Source organism: Culex quinquefasciatus, chromosome 2 (genome assembly GCF_015732765.1).
Source record: "Culex quinquefasciatus strain JHB chromosome 2, VPISU_Cqui_1.0_pri_paternal, whole genome shotgun sequence".
Taxonomy (NCBI): domain Eukaryota; kingdom Metazoa; phylum Arthropoda; class Insecta; order Diptera; family Culicidae; genus Culex; species Culex quinquefasciatus.
In genome coordinates this window covers 3,757,816-3,779,870 of record NC_051862.1, presented here as the reverse complement: position 1 = coordinate 3,779,870, position 22,055 = coordinate 3,757,816, and the positions used below count along the sequence as shown (strand labels likewise).

Here is a 22,055-nt window from a genome sequence, read left to right as displayed (position 1 = left end):
AAAATTTATTGTTTTGGAGTTGTTTTGAGCTGATTTTGTTGGAAATTTTGTAAATTTCTAAAGCAATTTCAAAAGTTTCATGATTTTGGAAGAATATCGTCAAGTTCAAAACTGACAGCCTTTTAGGCCAACTAGATGAGTGGCGAAACACCGCTTCCGCATGCTTCGATTTTGGGGAACTCGGACACGGGGTGACTCAGTGGGGTAGGCTCCCCCACAGGCAGGTGCACGCGTGGGTGGTAGGTCCTGGCGGTGGTCTGAAGAGGACACACATCGGGCCCAGACTGCCTGTCTGTGCGGACGACCGTTTCGGAGCTCCGTGCCGTTTGGGAAGATGTGCAAGCAGTTTATCGCGACCGACCAACGTGGCAAGACCCGTTTTCTGTGCGTGGCGTGGCGTGTTTGTCCTCTCTATGCTGTGGGTGAAGTGGTTATACATGGCCCCTGTTGTGCACGAGGTGGACTAATCTGGCCGGAGGTGCATCCAATTAACTGCAGTTTGATCCGAACGGTCCTGGCATCCTGAAGGGCCATTTCGTACGCCGCGCGGTCAAGTGTTGTGTTGAGGTGAAGCTTTGTGTTTGTGTTTCTGTGAAGTGAACAGTTGGAGTAGATTAAGTGATTAGTTCGACATATCAGTTTCTGAGTACATTAGAAGCGGAGATTATCCGACCTACCCCCTTAGTATAGTCAATCCGTCCCTCCTAGTCGTGTAGATACCGATGAGTTAGACTTAGTGTTTTAGCTCGAATTTCTGTACATTACTTCATCCCGAGAGGATAATCCTTTGTAGATTAATCAGGCTTAGAGCAAGAGCTAAGCTAAGCTCACTTCATTTCAAAAACGGTTGTGATTGTTGGTCCGAGATATCTAAAGTCCTCTTTGGTAGAGAACCATTTGTCGTCCTTCGACCCCAAAACGAGGACGGTTAGTTCAAGTGTCCCCCTCCCCCCCCCACGTCATCCCTGCCTGTCTAGAAGGTTCGTTAAAAGAAAAACCTCGCTCAAAGTTAGTGTAAGAAGTGAGAGTGTGCTTGAAAATAATTTAAACGCCGCGGCGACGACGTCGAAAGGCGCAACGCAAAAAAGGTCCTCGTGAAAGTGAACCATAAATTCAAAACAGTGGAAAGAAATCAAGTGACAGTGCTGCTGGCTTTTGCCCCGTCGTTTCGAGTTTTTCCTTTTGAAGCCGTTAAACGTCGCGACTCGTGGACAAAGTTCGTTTCATGTTTTGCCACCCACCCCCAACCACTTCGTGCAGTAGACTGTCTAATCTGGTAAAATATTGTTACTTGCATCGAAACCTTCGCCATCGAAGCAACCTGGTCGAAAAGTCAAATAAAGCAATAATACTGTAGCAAAAAAAGAAAGTCGTGTGAAAACTGAACCTTTTAGCTATTTAGCTGCCACTTCCAGTCGAGTGAAGCTCTCTCCAAAACACTGTAAACACGTAATAGTCCTCGAAATAAAATAAAAACACGAAAAACAACCCCCCACGCTCTCTCTCTCTCTTCCAAAACAAACCGTGAAAAAATCCGAAATCGTGAACAGAAGAAAAACTATCATCACGCGGCGCGCCAAACCCAAGAAGAGCGCTCGAAGCAACCCAAGACGACGACAAGTGTGAACAAGCACGTGCCGGCAAGCAGTCTCAGGCGGTGTGTGTGTGTGTTTGTGTGCAACGGTTGCTGCGATTTTTCGACCGAGAAGAAAAAGCACACACAGAAGGGATTCGCGCCAAGCTGAAGAAGGGAAATCTCACGAAGAGCAAAAGAGGAGGTAAGTGTGATGATGACGAGCGAACCGTGAAAGAAGGTGGTCGAGATTTCCGACAGACGACCCGAAAGGGGTTTGGTTTTTCTCGAGCGATTTGGCCACTTTTGGGTTGTGGGTTGCACTAGTGGGGAGGGGGGAGGAGCTTTTTCTCCCCTTCTCTTTTCTGTTTGTAAATTTTCACACCGAAGCGAACCCAAGTCGTAAAACACGAGAGGGTTTGATTTATTCGGGTGATTGGGTTGGGGTATGAGCATCGGAACCGTTTTCGAACGGGATTTGTTTTGCTTTTGAAATGAAGGTGATGATTGGTGTTTGAATTGTATTGTTTCATCTGAATTTGTAACTCAGTCAAGGAATATAAACATCACATAACTATTAATAATGATTTCAGTTTGAAAGAAGATTGAAAGCTTTCCATCACTAGAACGTATTTTACTTTATACAGTTTAGACAGGATTATCCGAAGACCTCGAAATTAAAACATTTCAGATAATCAAACCAAAAAAAAAAAAAATCAGTCCAGACTCAATTATCCGAAGCCGCGGTTTCGATTATCCTAAGGTTTGTTAAAACTTTGGATTACACTGCCCTACAAAAAATGACAAAAATGACTGCGCAGGCTCAACTCGATATTGTTTGGGGTCTACAGAAATACGTGCACTTAATTTTTTTCAAAAATATTTAGACATGGCCGAATGGTTTTTCTCCAAAGTTTGTATGAAGAAATAGGGCGGTTAATCGCTGTTGCATACAAGCAAAATTGCATGCAATATGTGGAAGTAGTGAACAGCAATAATTCCACATACAAACTTTTGAAAAAAAATCGGTCCTGTTTAAATATTTTTGAAAAGTTCAAAGTGCACGTGATTCTGAGGACCTTAAACTTCATGCTTCCCCTCGAGTTGATCCTACGCGGAAATTGTGTTCGTCAGTGTAATCAAATCATGATAAAAAAATACGTTTTTAATTTTTCTATTTTACACATAAATCTTAAGTTCAGCGACTCAATATTTGTCAAATTTAATTGGCTGGCTATTAAATTACCAAATGAACCTTCTCAACATTTCAAAACCGCCATTTTGGCCGCCATCTTGAATTTTAAAATTCTAAATTACGTTTAAGTAGTTTAGGGTTCTTAGTTTAACTTGAGAATCGTAAAGCAGACAAATTTTTTTCATGATTTGATTATCCGAAGTACAAATTTTCCAAGGCCTTTGGATAATCGAGTTTGGATTATATATGGTTTTAGCTAATGTGGCAATGGTGAAATATTAATAATATTCATTTGTTGATTTATCAACATCTTGAATCTGACTTATTTGGGGTTGTGAGCATATTTTCTATGATTTGATAATCCTATGTTTCCTTCGAATAATCGAACATCGGATAATTTAGGCGTCAAAAATTGGCGTCTGAACTGCGATAAAATCTGTATCGATAATTTTCTACTATTCTGTAATGTTTTATTTTTTATAAAGACAATTTTTTTCATATCTCATGTCGGATCAAGTCAAGTTATGTTTATGTGGGATATATTGCACAACATTTTTTTGAATTAATAATTACTGATTTTCATGTTTATCTTTAGGCGATGCAAATATTTTTTGAAGTTTATGTCCCTCGACTCTGATCAAAGTCGAAGGGAGGGGGGCAAAAAAATGAAAAAAGTTAAAAATTGAAATTACAGGCCACGATGTCAACATTTGAATGAAAAAAGTGTTTTAAAATGCATCATACACCTGTCCAGTATTTTTGCAATCATTGATTTCCAAAATTTCTAAGTACTGACGAAAATTTTATTTTTGCGAGAAAAAAAAGTTTTTTCGGTGCTGTGCACTGTAATTTCATAAAAGTTCAAAATATTTTTAAATGAGTCCAAACATGTTTAATATGATTATCAATGCAGAAAAAGGCATTTTGGATTGTTCCCATTTGATTAAACTTGTATTTCCATTGAAATTTTGATATTTGTTTGAAAAAATATTTTTTTGCCCCCTGATTTTTTGGACCAATTTTGAAGGGGGGGGGGGCGACATAAACTTTGAAAAATATTTGCAACGGCCTTAATGAGCATTTAATTAAATTCTAAAATGATTACTTCAAAAACATGTTTTTTTTTGTCTTTTCGTTATCCTATTCACAAACCAATTATAAATCACCATGTTTTTTTCAATTCGTATTCAATTTCTTTTTTTCATACTTAGTATCAAGCGTATATTTATATCTTGAAATAAAACTTATATGATATGATTAATTTATAGCAGATTTAGACACCCATTTCTTATATTTCTTACAATCATATGACAAAATGAAAATACTAAAACATATATATTTATTTGAAAAAATGATGAAAAATTCCAAAATTTTTGCAGCATTGGACCAAATATCATACAAATTGTGTGTAAAAATATGTGAAAATACCAAAATGTTTTCAAGAAATCTAACTGATCCTTTTTTTTGCTCCTTCTTCTGGTTGATTTTAAAATAAAGCATTACAAAATGTATGGTTTATCAATTATAATTTAATAATTATATAAACTAATGTGCTTAGAAAAATCAAGTACTGATTCAAAATTTAACACATTTCATCTTTCTGCTGCTTGGAAATATTGAGATATTTTTTTGCTATTGATTTCAGTTTTGAGTTGATAAAAACAACAAATTTTAGCAGACACGCTGTAAAAAAATTATCAATAATTTTGTTGCTTAAAAATTTAAAATGTTTGCAAAAAAAATTGTGAACAACAATTTACTTCAACGAGAAAAAAAAGTTATGCTGAATTGTAAAAAATAATTCATCACTAAGTAAGAAATCCATTTTAACATTTTAAATTGAATTTTTTAAAAATATTTGCTCTTAAATTTAGTTTTTTAGTGATTGACTTTGGTATTGATTTGAAAAAAGTATTTCTGAAAATAAGGAGGAAGAGGCTTATTTTAAAAATGCATTAAATACCATTTAATATATTTAAAAATATAGATTCAATCTTGTTTACATAACACGAAAGAATCTATTCCTCATGTAATCTGCTTTTAAGCTAATGAATTAGTTCTACTCTAATATAATACAAAATTATAATCCTGAAGCAACTACTAAAAAAATATGAATATTTCATGGCCAAAATATTTGCGACAATCTTGGATAACAAACAAACTCAACACTTTTAACTGTCATATTTGAGCTGCGATACGAATAAAAAAAAAATGATGGTATGGTGGAACCAAAATATGAGATGACCCATGGAAGATTTATAAGTAAAAAGTTGTGTTTCGCCTACCTATTTGAGAATATGTTCGATTAAAAATGTATTCTATCGATAAAAAATTCTTACTTACTTGAACCACCATGCGCTTCTAATCATGGTACTTTATATGGGAAAACACGTTTTTTTTTCTAAAAAACACAATTCCCACCGATGCAATATTTAGAATCGATTGTATTATTTTTCAGGAAGGTGAAACATATTTTTCTACGTATAAATCTACATACCGTCATTTTTTTTATTGGGTTGCATCTCAAACATGACTAATAAACTGTTAAATGTGATGCAAATTTTGATGAGGACCTTCACTAATAGAGTATGTTTTTCGTTTCTTGATGATGTATTTGGGATTCCTTTTACTTTTCTATTATTTTCTCGGGTAGGAAAACAACTGTTCGTATCGATTATGGGGTTTTTTGTTTCGGGTGATCAGTCAAATAATAAGCGTTTGGTCCGTTTTATACCAATGCCAAAAAAACTTTATCTATAATTTGTCTTTTTGGGAAGAATATTATAATGGAAAGAATTATTAATTAAAAACAGAAACAGAAGGATAGTTAACAAACACTTTTAACCATTTCAAATGTTTGACTGAAAAGATCATCCGGTATTAAGAACTCAAATAACTTGATTTAGTATTTTTGCATATAACAAGCTTTAACATCTTTATCCAAAGTTTTACCTTAGGACAAAAGATAATTGGCGCAATAGTCTTGCATATAGTTTATGATGAATATAATAAGTTGGTCTAGAAATTCATATTAAGCCTTTTTTCTCCAATTAAGTTCCTCAGCAGGAAGAAACCAGTTCAACGGAAAAGAGCAAAGAAGGAAGGAAGTCCCCCTAGTTAGTTAGTTCTCAGTCATTTTACTCAGTCTGACCTACTCGTTTTGTCAGCCACCAGCTGACTCATCCGTCACCGTGCATGTCGTGTATTGTCTGCCAGCTGAGCTCATTTTCAGTTTTTGCTGCAAATTTCACTTTTGTCCCAAGTGAAGTGCAGCAAGTGATGATGACAGGAAATGTTAATGAACATTGCTTCGCTTAACTTTAAAAATATTTTTTCATTTATAAAATTGAAAAGCAAATTGAACTTTACGAAGAAATTGATGAATATTTCCAAAATTGCCATTCAACTTTTAACAAGCTAACACCTTTTCCAACCCGATCTCATCAAAAACTTAATTTCGAGCAATTTGCAATTGGATGTGCAAATTTTTCACGCTCTTCACTCACGTCCTGAAGCATTTCCCGCTTTTTTTTCCACAGAGCAAAAAAAAGAAAGAAAACTGCTGCCACCGGCCAATCTTCGTTCCTTTCGTTAGCATATTTCAACTTTTCTTGGCCATCCCAAATTGTGCACATTGACGAATTCCGCAGCAGCCAACAACTGGTCCTCGGTCGTCAGCTCGCTGTGTGAGATACTTTTTCAACACACTATTCTCTAGCACTCGCTCGCTGACGTTCCTCCTTTCATTTTCTGATTTCTGTTGAGCCAACTGAGCCACATTCGTTGCATAAATGAATGAATGAATGAATGAGTGAGTGAAGAATAGCTGAATGGGGAGCGAAATGCAGCTCAACCAGCAAGCACTGCTCAGCCGTTCTTTCTCCTCGTCATCCTCTTCACTTGGATGAAAAAAAAAAAAAAAAAAACGTCGAAAGAATCCACGGAAGTGCAAAGATGAGCCGCGGGTGGAAAAATGCTTTTCCTGTTCCCGGCGTGGCACTCCGTTTTCCCACGACGACGACGACGACGACAGCAACAGCATTCGTGGAGTGTGGACCCTTTTTTCATTATTATTTTTTCCAGCGACGTCGTCGTCGAGAGGCTAGGAAGTGCCTTTCTTCCGTCTTCATTTGAATTTCGTCTGTCGTGACTTTGCGCGAGCTGAAGAGGTTAGGGTATTAGGAGGAATATTAGGAAAATCAGCTATGTTGGATTTTTAAGGATTATTTTTAATGACATAATTTTAAATGCTTGTTTTGGTAAGTTTTTTTTATATCCAATTATTTTGTCTTTGGGGCAATAATGAAATGGTTCTTTCTTTTTTAGGTGCTAATTATTTTCATTAGAACAATTAACAATAAAAATGGGTAGTTTGATGAAAGTTTGTTATTTTTTTCAATACAAGTTTCCCAACAATTTCGGGGGCTGGTCTTACAAAATGGGTGTGTAAATGTATGAAATTGTGTATAATGTGAAGGGATTTACTGTTTTATTAAGTGTCGTAGGACTTTTCGGAAAAAAATAGGAACACGGAAAAAAGTCCAATCTATTATTTTAATTTTTATCACAAAAAATTCCCAAAATACGTTTTTCTTGAAATTTTTAGATATGTTTTAGAGGAATGAAAAAGTCATCTTCTGAGCTACAGTGCATGATTTTTATTGGAAAAAACGAAAACCTGGACAAAAGGCTTTTAAAAATCTATTATTAAAGCAATATCGAATCGACAATAAAAGTTCTTTATTGTTTTAATTTGCCGTTTTGACGTTATAGCTACTTTAAGGTATACATTTTTGTCTTTTTTATCTTAAAACTTCTTCTTGGAAGAAAAGCACCCCTGAAAAAAATATTTTCCTGAAATTTTCTCTCTGGAACTTTCTGAGATACAGCCTCATAAAGAATTCGAATAGTTGAAAAAAAATTTATGATTTGGTCTAACCAATGAAAATAGGAAAATTATCTATTTGTAGACCTTTTCAAATGTAAAGGTTGGTTTTAATTTTTTAAATTAATTTAAATTATCATAACGATCAGAAAATATCAGTAACCCGACAATTATCGTAAGTTGAAAATTAGAACTAGAAAAGATTATCTCATTCCGAGGTACAGATTCCTACATATTTTTATACTTATTTTGTATAACAAGTCTGCAAAATTTGTTGGAGATTTTAATGGCTATTCATTTTCCCCTAAAGTTATACGTTTTTAACCAATGTTTGTCTTAAAATTAAAAAAAAGATTGAAAAGTATTTATTTGATTTACAGTGCATTTATATGCCGTGTAGAATGTATTCATAATAATTTACAATCAATTTCTGAAGTTTTTTTTATTGAATATTAAAATTGAAGTAAGTATTTTTTTCCCCCTCATTTACTTTATTTTTAGAAATTTTGAATCCATTGCTATACTTCAGAAGTCTGTAATAAACATTAAAAAACATATCATAAATAAAAGAATGTTGTAATTGGATAGGTAATTTTGATCGAATAATAATTTCAAATCGGCCAATAACAAAAATCCCACGAACTCCAGACCGAATCTAGTTGATGTATGAATGGATTTTTTTTATTTGAGTTCTTAAATTGTACTTTTTATTCATTCAAATGTATGTAAAGTCCTTAAGATTGAGGTGTTTTACCTTACATTTTGTTGTATTGTTGAGCATTGAAAATATGAAATTTGATTGAATTTAGTCTACAGACATTTTAAAAATCTTGACCTTTCAGACCTTCAAACTACTCGTCCCGCTTTGCCCTTAATTTTTTGATTTTTTTTGCTAAAGTTTGTAGCAATTGACAATATGGTGAAAAGAAGGGTCTTGGGTAACTGAAATCTTTGATGACGTTTTTACAATCGTTTTTATTTTATTATTGAACTGAATCGTTTTTTAAAATCATTTTTTATGATTCCCAATTAATGTAATCTGTATGTTAACAATAATCTTTGTCTAAAAACTCTTGCTGCAGTGTAGAAAAAGTAAATTGACCGAGAACAACTCGAGAATAAATCCTTTCTAACATATTTCCGTTGTACTGAAAAATCAGTTTTGTCATACGTTATATTTTGAAATCTTCTGTTAAGATTAACTGGTGAGATAAGAACAACTCATCGCTTAGAATTTTATCGAAAGTAATCAGTTAATGTGGCTGAGGAAAGGAAAGTATGGAACTTTTTTTTTTTGTGTTACAGAAATTAAATTTATAAAAATGTTTCAAACTTTTATTCAAATTAAATTGATTTAACTCTAATCAATATAAACAAATCTGAACGAAAAACTTGAATCAATCTAAAGTTTGATTTCAATCATAAACCGAATATTTGTCCCTCTACCCCTTTTCGAGCAGCAGAAAACTGCACACCAAAAGAAATGAAAACCCTTTTTCCTCGCATTTTCCCGGCTTCGTTGCGGCAACGTTCGAGGTGGCAAATGGTGCCCGGCACGAAAGCGCTCCTGCAGCAGCACAGAACTGGCCGAATCGTGAAGAAATTAATTATGCAATTTTTTATTCGAATTAATAAAAGTGGAATTGTCATGGATTTGTGAGAATCTGGGATTAAATTCCGTCGCTTCCGTCCGTCCACCGAGGCTTCGGCCAGCGTAAGCAAATTCGTGAGTCTGGAAGGCAAAAATCTCGTAATCGGATTTCAGACTGTTAAATATATGAAGGGGAATGCGGTTGGCAATTTCGAAATTGAAAAGGTGTTTAAGACGGGCTGATAATTAGAAAAGGGACCGCAAGAATTATGATTAGTGCTCTCGTTGACAGCGGAGGTCACGAAAGGGGATGTTTTCAAGCAAGGAATAATTTAACCCCCCCGAAGAAACTTGACGCGTAAAAATGAGAACAAACTTTTCGCTTTCGAAACTCAAAATCGATATCATCCCAAGAAGGCTTAAAAAGAATACATAAAACCACAATTCTTGAGTGCAAATCATCCGTGGCGAAAGAAACTCGGCTAAATTTGTTTCCAACACGGTTTTCGCATTTTGGGATTGTGCGTAAATTTGGACCTTTTTCTGTTTTTTTCCCTTTCCGAAAGCTTTTTTCTTCATCAAGATTGAATCAGGCCGCGACCCGCAAGGAAAAGCTAAGGGAAATACATAAATCAGTGGTTTTTATTGTTTATTTGCCTTTTAAAATTGGCCTTGAGCAAACACCGAAGACCGGGGCAAAGTGTGGAAGGAAAACTGATAATGCTTTTGCGAAACTGTTCTATTGCCAAATCTGGGGCGATTTGGTGGGGGTGGTGTGAGGGTGCGAAACTCAATTTGGGATTCATCAAAGTAGTCGATGGGACTGTAAACTGATTTTCGGGTTCCCGCTGAATAATGAGATCATTTTATGCGTGTGATCAAAGTTGGCGCCTAAATCAATTTGAGGGAATCGATTTTGAATTGGAATTTTAAATTACATACAATCAGGGTTTCTACACGGAAAATGATCATGTCCCTTAATCTTAAAAAAATGTTCATAAAATTTGGAACAACAAACAAAGTGTTCAAATTTCATGGTACAGTTTTGAAAAACTGGAAACTCTCAAATCTTCAAATTTTCCAATCTTCAAATTTTCCAATCTTCAAATCTTGAAATCTTGAAATCTTCAAATCTTCAAATCTTCAAATCTTCAAATCTTCAAATCTTCAAATCTTCAAATCTTCAAATCTTAAAATCTTCAAATCTTCAAATCTTCAGTCTTCAAATCTTCAAATCTTCAAATCTTCAAATCTTCAAATCTTCAAATCTTCAAATCTTCAAATCTTCAAATCTTCAAATCTTCAAATCTTCAAATCTTCAAATCTTCAAATCTTCAAATCTTCAAATCTTCAAATCTTCAAATCTTCAAATCTTCAAATCTTCAAATCTTCAAATCTTCAAATCTTTAAATCTTCATATCTTCAAATCTTCAAATCTTCAAATCTTCAAATCTTCAAATCTTCAAATCTTCAAATCTTCAAATCTTCAAATCTTCAAATCTTCAAATCTTCAAATCTTCAAATCTTCAAATGTCTTTCAAGAGTTCTTTAAAGTTTATTCTAGGACTGTCTTATGTTCTGTAAAATCGACTTTTCATGTCATGTGTTCAAACATCATGTTTGAACATTTGTTTTTCCACTTAATAATCGTTTTCATTACGTTATTAGAAATGTCAAATAAATTACAATTTTTTTTTCAAATATCGTCGTATTTATCCAACTAGGTTAACAAATTTGGTAGTTATCGTGCTGAAAAAAAAATCAAAGAAAATAAGCTAAAAATAAGTTTTAAAATGACAAAGTGTGAATTTTAAAGTTTATTCTAGGACTGTCTTATGTTCTGTAAAATCGACTTTTCATGTCATGTGTTCAAACATCATGTTTGAACATTTGTTTTTCCACTTAATAATCGTTTTCATTGCGTTATTAGAAATGTCAAATAAATTACAATTTTTTTTTCAAATATCGTCGTATTTATCCAACTAGGTTAACAAATTTGGTAGTTATCGTGCTGAAAAAAAAATCAAAGAAAATAAGCTAAAAATAAGTTTTAAAATGACAAAGTGTGAATGTCTCAAAAGTTCAAATACAGCTTACCAGACACATTGTTTCCAGCGTAAACTTTCCGCACTCAAATTTAAATCCATAAAAAAAGTTTTCTAAACTGCCTAAATTGCGCCCAGCCTCGCCAGATAAGCCTCATTCCACCATTAATCATCTAATGCTTGCTCATTTCGCTCGCCACCTCGGCCCTAAAATCACAGATTATATAACAATGAATGTCCCACAAAAGGGTGCTCTTTACCGCAGGTGCAAAAGTTCGAGTGGGGCCGGCCACAACCTCCGTCCTCGGGCGTCTCCTTCCCGAGGCAAAAGACACTCAAAATTGGGCCTTTTTCTCACCCCTTTTTCAGGGTGTCCTTTCGGGGGAAACAATAGAGGCGTTCTCCACTCTTTTGGGTGGTCCAAAGTGTGTGTGCACTATTTTTGGGGTTTTTCGGCATGAAAAAGTCGCCCCCGGAGGGTGAGAAAAACTGTCGAAAAAGTTTTTTTTTCTCTCTCTTCCAGCAAGTCCTTTGGTCATGTTCGTCGTGTCTGCCCCCATATTTTGAAGGGAAGGTGGTGGAAAGCTGACAAAAGTGCATCTGCAGCATGGCATGGCAGTCAGACCACCGGAAACCGCCGAGTTCCGAATTTTTATTCAAATGCTCGTGACCGAAAATTTTAATTATCTTCGAGTGTTGAAGCGAGGTTGAACTTTTGCGGCAAACTCTAGTTATTTTTCAACCATTTTTGCGTTTGAGGACATCCTAGTCCTGCTGGTTTGGTTTGGGGCGGGAAAACCGAGAGCTTTTCACGCTGAAATTTGAAGGGAGTTCGTATTTTGCTAGCACACTTGTTTGATACTAGTTTTGAGGTGGGGGGTGAAATTGGACAGTTGGGAAAGTTTTTTTTTCTCTCAACTTTTTTTTTTTTTAATTTGGACAGTTTTCATTCAGCGGACAGCATTTTGTCAGTTGGAACGTTTTTCGGGTGGCTTGGATGTCCTCGGGGGTTGTTCATTTTGATTACGAACGAAGTGACACATGTGGATGTGGACTCTGGATGTTTGATTGCACTTTAATTATGCCGATGTGACAAAGTTGGCAGGAAGCATGGGAGGAGAGAGCGAGAGCAGGGAGGTCATCATCTCGTCCGTTTTGTTGGAGCTTTTTGTGAGCCAGGGGGGTTGCAAACGAGGTTTAATTGTTTTGAATGGCCAGTGTCACACAGTTTTGCTAACTACCTAGCGCCAAGCTGAATGGGACACAGGATAAAACGGAGCAAACGAACGGAAAATTGCTGCATAAATTTAGGAGGTGGTAATGACTTTGTTGGACACGATGTGTGAGCTAAATTAGTTGTTCTATTTTGGCGTGATTTAATGGTACAAGTTCTCAATTAGTTGTGATTCGCTTGATAGATTTATTTTTGTATTTTCAACGAAAAAAAGTGCTTTTTGTTTTCAGAAACATAAATCGAGAAAAGTTTAGGGTTTACGACTTATATCATAACATGCCTGATATTTCGCTCGTACAATTTTAATTTTAACTTGCCTCTTCATCAAGAGAGTTTTTTTAATTTTACTGATTTTTTTCCATGCCAAACTCCCTATGCCAAAAAAGCAAAAAAGGGCATAATCATAAGTTTAAGAAAAATGCTGATGAAAAATAAAATTTTCAATCGAGGACAACTGTACATTTTTGTTTGTTAAAGTACCCCGTTTTCAACTTATAGGCATTTTAATGTGAATGTTTTTTGAAAATGTTCAGATTTTTGCAATTTAAAAACACTTAATGAAAAAGACTTTGTTGACTACGGATTGCTGCGATACAGTCTAAATTATGAGAAAAATGATTATTTTTTCTCAATGTCAACTAAATGCCCCAATTTTTTAGCTCGCAATCTTTGATTTTCAATGTTTTAAAGAAATATGTTGGGAAAATAACATCGATTTTTTAGAATCAAGAAGAATGTGCCAAAAACACTTAATTTGGACATTTTCAAATATTAGGCTTTATTTTGTTTATTCGAAATTATATTTATGTGAAAATTGCAGAAATTTCACATCTAAGATTTTTTTTCCATAAAATAATTTATATTAGGTCCTTCTCGGTGCTGGGACCTGGTAGGTATCAGCACCGAAAAGGACCTGATAAAAAAATTATAAAGAAATTGCAGTTTCTGAAATTTGATTTAAACTTTCATTAAGAAAAGTTTTAATTATTTTTCAATTTGCCAAAAACTAATTATGTTTGGAAAAAAAATCATCTTGTAATGCCTGTAAATCTCTAAGGTTTTTTGTCCATTTTTTTCTTTTTCTTGCCATTCATTTTTAGAATATCAAAATACATCAAACTGAACTTAAGTCCAAATCATAGTTGAAAAGAACTTCAAAACTCTACTAGGTTATAAAAAATACGTAATTCAATTCACAGAATATTTACTAATAAATATAACTGAATTGAAGTTCCTATAACTAGAATACAAAAAATGTGCAGTAAATTTGGATCGTAAATTTGATTTTGCATTTATGTAAAAAAAAATTGAAATTTTCATTGACAATATTTAAGATTTTTACAAAAGACAAAATTTTTACTAAAAGTCATATCACATTATCAGATTTTGCACCAGCCTTAAATCTAGCGCTAAAAATACCGCTATAGTCCTCTGAAATATTAAAAAAAAAACATAAATTTTAAATGGCTTATTTTGGCAATTTAATTTTTAGTGTCGAAAAGAAAAAAAAAATCAACAGATTTTTTTGTTTCTTTTAAGCCGCTGCAAATATTTTTTTTAAGTTCAGTTCCCTTAAAAATTGGTCCGAAAAATCAGGGGGTAAAAAAACATTTCTTCAAAAAACTTCAAAATTTTGATGGAAATGGAACAATCAAAAATGCGTTTTATCTGCATAAATAATCATATTAAGCATGTTTAGGTTTGTTTAAAAATATTTTGGATTTTTATGAAATTTCGCAAAAACTTTTTTCTTCCACGTGGAGTCGTTTATCTAAGTTGTTTTGGTAAATAAAAGCCAAATTTTTTTTTCTAAGATAGCAAAATCATAGAAATTTAGATAGTAATTGTTTTTACTTTCTTCACTGAGGAGAGACTGTAAAATCTCTCGAAAATTGAAATTTTAAAATTGACCCCTTGAGCTCCATTTATACTTATTGACATTTATTCTCATCGACTAAGAATACAATTCTGAGCAAATGTCTGTGCGTGTCAGGGGATGTTTATCAAAAATATGCACTTGACTTTTCAGCTAAAGCTGACAGGATTTTGTCCGTATTCTTCTCGGTCGAGTTTGAGTTAAACAGCTTGACATTGAAAATTTGAATATTCATATAGTTGGTAAAAAGTTATGATAGAAAAAAATATTTAAACGACTGCAAAAATGAGTTGTTTTCAACATAACCTAAAATGGCCAGGTCTGATTCAGATCTGATGTTCATTTCAGACAAAATTACTATATAAATGAGAGGAACGCATCAACCACCACTACATGAGAATTAGGTAAAGTTTTTTTTTGTTCTTATCGCTCTGCTGCTCCCGCATTGGCAAATAATTAAACAAAACATGTAAATGTAATCTCGAGATAATAAGTTGAAAAAACCTCAATTGATTTCAAAGCGCTATTCATGAAAAAAACAATTTATCGTCAACCTCTTTCAAAATAGCTTAAAAAATAAATAATTCAATGAAAAAGTCTGTTTGAAAACATCTACTTTACTGCTCCACAACATCAATTTGGTTTGTGGCCTCGCTATTCGCTCTCCCAAATCATGTAGTTCGCACCCAATTCCACCAGAGGCGCTCCACAAAAATTCAAAACCGACAGTCACTCACTCACCCAACTGCCAGCATAACCAGCTGGTTCGTCTTTCCTCTTTGCATTCAATCCAAGCCACCCTCGTCTGGTTGCAGCACTCGTCGCTGAATCGTTCTCGTTCGTGCCCGTCCGCACGAAGCCGGTCGAAAGCTCGGCTCTGCTCGTCGGCCTACTGTGTGATGGGAAAGGAGGAAAATTTCGCTTGAGGTCGCTTCGTTCGGGGCGCGCGCTTCTGCCTAGGCCAAACGAGCGGGAAAAACGATTTTCAAAATGAAATTAAAACTCGAGTGGCTGGCTCGCTCTAAATTGCTGCGAAGAATGTTTTAATAAAAAGGTTCCAGCTAGCCATGGGTCATGTATAGGATGGTTAAATGTTGTCTTGCGAAGTCATGTGTGATATAGTTAAGTTCAAGGAGATTTTTTCAAAGTTAAGGGGATTTTACATAATTATCACATGCAGAACAGGTCTGTTTTGAAGTTGATTTCGATGGTGTAAGGCTTTCTAGGTTTAAAGTTTTGTATTTTTTTTTTTACAAATTAATTTAAATAATTAGAAATAATTTAAAATGCATTCCCACATGTTTAGAATCATTTAAGCTTGTTTGGGTCAGCTAAAAAAAAAAATTGAATTTTTTTGAATATTCGATGTACAAAATGGAAAAAAAGTGAATTTCGAAAGCTATTTGAAACACTTTTTGCTCATTATTTGAATTTTCTTAGGCCCATATTTCAAGTTTAAGAAATTCTCCAGAAAATCAGGAAGGAAAAAAATAATTAATTATTTTTGTAATTTTGATCAAATGGGTATTCCAGGACTTTTTGCTGATTTTTCAAAACCACAGATCAAAGCAATTAAAAAAAATCATAAATTGTGTTTAAATAATAATGCATTTTGAGATACTCATTAAATTTTTAATCAAATTTTTTAGTCAATAAGGTTTAAATTTTTTTTTTCTTATTTTGAATTTAGTACTTGTAAATTAATGAGAATAGCGCTGGCGAACTCAGTTGAAAAATGTTACCCTAACTCTTTGGCAATTTTTGTGAGAAAAATTGTTTCAATCGGAAATTTTGATCTCTGCTTACGATTTTTTTTAAATAAAATCTCATGATAAAAGGGTTAATCAAATCTTCCCTTTAACATAAAAACGATGTTTAAAGTTTTGATTTAGCAAATTGCTGGAAACAATCTTAATTATTTAATTGAATTAATACTGAAATATTCGTTTTGAAAATTTGAAAAATATTGAATTTATAGAACAAAACTGTAATCCTATCCTAAAATTAAAAAAAATCATCTGGTAATAAAGATAAAATTTGATTAAATAAGTAAAACATTGAAATTTAATCTCAACTGACACCCAACAAAAGCAGTACATTCTCCAATTCCACCAATCCCTACAATTTCCAAAAATAATTCCCCTAATAACCGTCTGCTAATACCCAAACGTCCAACCGAAACGACCACAAAGCTTCTCACCTGGCCGCAGCATCAGCACAAAACCCTTTAAAACAGATTTGCCCGTCCGTCCGTTCCGTTCAATTCCATTGGTCAACCCGAGCCGTGCAGTGCCGGGTCAATGTGATGCAATTTCAAAACATCATCCAAAACAACAACAACAACAACAGCTCAATTGCACACCGTCCAAGGGCGGTTTGGTGAAAAAGGGCGCATCAACCAAAAGGAGGGGATTAAAGGGCGGATCAATTGGGTGCCCCACGCAGTAGGCTGCGTGCAGAACAAAAAGCAGCATTTTCCCGTTGGTAACATTGATGATGACGGTGATGATGGTGACGATGATGATGTTGATGACAGATGACAGTCACCGTTGACAGTGATAATGCCGATTCGATTGTAGTTTGTTTGGTAATTTTGGACGTATTTTTGGTTAGGGATTTCGCTGATGAAAGCGAGTTTTTTTTTTGCCAATTGGTGTTTTGATTTTCCTCGACAGTTGCGAAAAACTCGAATGAAAACGAATTCATAGACAAATGAAGTGAAGATTATTGAAATCGTTAAGAAATCGCATTCACAATTCGCTCCTACGAACACCATCCACTTGTCTGTGACCGAACATTAGCGCGGAAGCTCGACTGAAGGATTGCCGCAACTCCCGGTGTTCGAAGAGTTCAATAAAATTTAAATTTCGACGATCCGTGCGCTTTTTGAAATTCGGCTCTCAATGTCTGTTGATTTGGTAAGCGGGAGCTGAGTTTTTTCTGCCCGACTTTTTTTCCTAGCAAATGCTGATTGCGGTGAAAGCTTTTTGGACGATACTCGACGAGCAGAGAGAAAAAAAAACAAAAATCAGCAGGAAACAGGAACCAGACATATCCCCACTCGAAAGAGTCCCGGTCGGTCGGTAGTAGATGAGAAAAAGTTTTAAATTGAGTTCATTGTGCATTTTTCGGGAGTAAAGCGTTTGTGCATTGTGAGGGCGAAATTTTTCCGGGCCAAACTTTTGTTTTCGATTTTCAATTTCGTCAAGAGTGAGTCTGCTGGGGGAGTGGGGGAAATGCGCTGAAAAGCGATGATCGAACGAATTCACAATTGATTTTGGTTTGGCGGTAAAAACGGAAAAACAGCAAAGTTGAGCGATTGATTGAGATACGCTGATTAAGTGCTTGTTTCGGAATGTTGTAAAATCAATTGTGTTTGTTTCGTTTTATTGTTTTGTCTGTGACGTTAATCAGAAGCAAATCTAGAATGTATCCTTGATATTGGTTTTATTTCTTTTTAAGCATTGCAAAAAAAAAGAAAAAAGCCTGTATTTTTTATACCGTCATCAGGGGTGACATTGGGTCTGGGGGTGAGATTGGGTCATACAAAAATGCTGAAATTTGTATGACCCAATGTCACCCCTGGTGACGGTAATTGAAATATTGAACAATGGATTATAAACTTAAAATATTGTACAGATTTTTTTCAAGTTGAGAATTTTGAGAAACAATCGGAAGTAAATGAAGATAAAAAATAAGTATTACTTATTTGGCATAAGGAAGAGCAAAATATTTATTTCTAGTTGTTGTTTAGTTGAATGCACATTTCACCAAAGGTTGTATTAGTGATAGGTACAACATTGCAAAGTAATTTTTACGTACGAGTTTCTTTTAAAAGGTAATTGTAAATTTAAAGAAAATATTTAGTCAGTAAGTAATTAATCTTTTTTTTATCTTTTAATATCTTTAAGGGACAAACAATATTGACTTAATTTTCTAATTTTAAAAATTTACACAGACGTAAAATCATCATGAGCAAATTTTTTTTCGTATTTTTTATTTTCTTACTTTTAAGAGAGCGTTCTTTTATTACGTAACTCAAAAAAACAGATTTTTGACCCCCTCCTCCCCCCTCGTAAAAAAATTTCCAAATAAATTTTAATTTTTTTTGTATGGAGCGTAACACGGCCTCGGACCCTCAATATCTGCATAACGTAATGAAAGAACGCTCCCATTTACAATAAATTCGAGCTCGCAATTCCATTTTAGTAAAATTTTAATGGTTGATAAAAAAATATAAAAAATGCATTTTTTCAATTAATCATCACCGCAATTTTGGTCACCATCTTGGATTTAAAAATTCAAATCGCTTTAGAGTAGTTAAGGAGTCATACAATCTAAAATAAGACAATTTTTTTTGTGATTCGATTATCCCAAGTTAAATTAAGCCAAGGCCTTCGGATAATCGAGTCTGGACTGTAAACGATTGTTAACTGTTCAGAATACATTTTATAATGAATGCTTTTTGTACTTTATACAATTAAAGGTTTTTGATCTATTAATAAATTATAAAATATGGACTGCAAAATTTAACAAAAAAAAAACGTTTATAAATTTGAAACTGTGTTTTTTCTGAAATTATGTTAATAAACTTTTTTTTAAGATTTAAAGGTGTTTGAATGAATGTTATAATCTTGATTAGGCCATTTTGAATTTTACTTCAAGTTTATCCCTCGAAAGTCCTTGGAAAAATCAGGAGGCAAAAAAGTTTTGCAGAAAGAATATAATATATGTACATTGAAAAATTTGTGCAATTGGTCTCCAGCTATTTAAGATTCATTGTATAACGTTTATTTCTGCATTTTTTTTAACAAATGGAGAATTTGAAAGCTCTTTTACAATTCTTAAATTATTGGGACCAAAGATTAAACTTCATCTTCCCGGTACGACAGTCGAACTCACGACCTCTGGATTGGAAACCCAGCACGCCGCTAGTCGAAACCCATCCCCTACCGGTCAGTATTCCCAGTGAGCATATCTACTCTTTTAAGGGATCTGACTCCGAGCTCCGAGCCAGATATGAATTGAACCCATCACCTTCCGCTTACAAGGCGAAACCCGTAACCTCACGGCCACGGATTTGAAGTAGACGTGAAACTTAGAAAAAAAAATCTCATAAATTCTTTAAGATTTTTCAATTTTGAGACAGATTCATAACTGTAATGATGTATGAAGCATTTTGTGATGTTGTTCAATTTTTTTTGAAAATTAGGCTTGAAAGTTAGTTTTTTTTCATATTGAGTTGATTGAAAAATAATAAAATAACATAATAATATCTAAAAAATAAATCATTTTTCAAATGATATTCTTGTTTTTTTTTTAATCATACTCAACCTAAATCTTGAGTTTTAAAAAAAAAAAGTTTCTTAAACATGAGCAGTTCTCTAGGATTTCGGTCATTCGATTTTTTTTGTATTTTTTATTTCGACTGAAACTTTTTTGGTGCCTTCGGTATGCCCAAAGAAGCCATTTTGCATCATTAGTTTATCCATATAATTTTCCATACAAATTTGGCAGCTGTCCATACAAAAATGATGTATGAAAATTCAAAAATCTGTATCTTTTGAAGGAATTTTTTGATCGATTTGGTGTCTTCGGCAAAGTTGTAGGTATGAATACGGACTACACTGGAAAAAAATGATACACGGTAAAAAAAAATGGTGATTTTTTTATTTAACTTTTTATCACTAAAATTTGATTTACAAAAAAAAAACACTATTTTTATTTTTTTTTATTTTTTGATATGTTTTAGAGGACATAAAATGCCAACTTTTCAGAAATTTCCAGGTTGTGCAAAAAATCATTGACCGAGTTATGATTTTTTTAATCAACTGATTTTTTCAAAAAATCGAAATTTTGGTCACAAAAATTTTTCAACTTCATTTTTTAATGTAAAATCAAATTTGCAATCAAAAAGTACTTTAGTGAAATTTTGATAAAGTGCACCGTTTTCAAGTTATAGCCATTTTTATGTAACTTTTTTGAAAATAGTCGCAGTTTTTCATTTTTAAAAATTAGTGCACATGTTTTCACACTTTTGAAAAAAATATTTTTGAAAAGCTGAGAAAATTCTCTATATTTTGTTTCTTCGGACTTTGTTGATACGACCTTTAGTTGCTGAGATATTGCCATGCAAAGGTTTAAAAACAGGGAAATTGATGTTTTCTAAGTCTCATCCAAACATCCCACCATTTTTCCATGTCGATATCTCAGCAACTGATGGTCCGATTTTCAATGATAATATATGAAACTGTTGTGAAATTTTCCGATCTTTTCGAAAACAATATTTTCAAAATTTTCAAATCAAGACTAACATTTCAAAAAGGCCAAACATTCAATATTACGCCCTTTTAAAATGTTAGTCTTGATTTGAAAATTTTGAAAATATTGTTTTCGAAAAGATCGGAAAATTTCACAAATGTTTCATATTTTAACATTGAAAATCGAACCATTAGTTGCTGAGATATCGACATTGAAAAATGGTGGGCTGTTTTGGTGAGACTTAGAAAACATCAATTTTCCTGTTTTTAAACCTTTGCATTGCAATATCTCAGCAATTAAAGGTCGTATCTACAAAGTCCAAAGAAGCAAAATATAGAGAATTTTCTCAGCTTTTCAAAAATATTTTTTCCAAAAGTGTGCAAACATGTGCACTAATTTTTAAAAATGAAAAACTGCGACTATTTTCAAAAAAGTCACCTAAAAATGACTATAACTTGAAAACGGTGCACTTTATCAAAATTTCACTAAAAAACTTTTTGATTGCAAATTTGATTTTACATAAAAAAATGAAATTGAAAAAATTTTGCGACCATAATTTCGATTTTTTGAAAAAATCAGTATTGATTAAAAAAATCATAACTCGGTCAATGATTTTTTGCACAACCTGGAAATTTCTGAAAAGTTGGCATTTTATGTCCTCTAAAACATATCAAAAAATAAAAAAAATTAAAAATAGTGTTTTTTTGTAAATCAAGTTTTAGTGATAAAAAGTTAAATAAAAAAATCACCATTTTTTTTTTACCGTGTACCATTTTTTTTCCAGTGTAGTCCGTATCCATACCTACAACTTTGCCGAAGACACCAAATCGATCAAAAAAATTCATTCAAAAGATACAGATTTTTGAATTTTCATACATCATTTTTGTATGGACAGCTGCCAAATTTGTATGGAAAATTATATGGACAAACTAATGATGCAAAATGGCTTCTTTGGACATACCGAAGGCACCAAAAAAGTTTCAGTCGGATAAAAAAATACAAAATTTAAAATTGAAGAAAAAAGACCGATTTCGTAGAGAATTGCTCACATATGAAAGACAATAGCTTATTGGACCTTTTTTAAAAAAAACTCAAGATATGTTCTTTGTATAACAATCAATCACCCATCAAGCCCATTTGGACACGTCAATTTGTGACGCAATCGCCGATCAATTAGCCCATCCAGGAAAAAGCTTTCACCCCCCGCGGGTTGAACAATGTCCATTGAGCAAATTATTGGCCATTAGCGGTGACACACTCACTCGCTCGCCTTCCTCAATCTCGAAAATTTGCACTTTTGTTCCTCGCCCGAAGAAGAACAACACCAAGGCTAAAAGCGGCAACTTCCGGCGTTGATCCGAAATCGCTTCGAGCTGAAACAATAGCAGCTCAAAT

General features: G+C 33.8%; 1 protein-coding gene across 1 annotated transcript in view; it reads left to right on the top strand.

Moving 5' to 3' along the window:
• The first annotated feature begins 289 nt into the window (after positions 1-289).
• LOC119766558 (epidermal growth factor receptor substrate 15 homolog) overlaps positions 290-22,055 on the top strand; it is a 164,200-nt gene continuing 142,434 nt past the window's right edge. The window contains exon 1 of the mRNA XM_038251314.1: positions 290-1,778. The gene's annotated coding sequence lies outside the window, so the exon portion shown is untranslated. The remainder of the gene's footprint in view (positions 1,779-22,055) is intronic.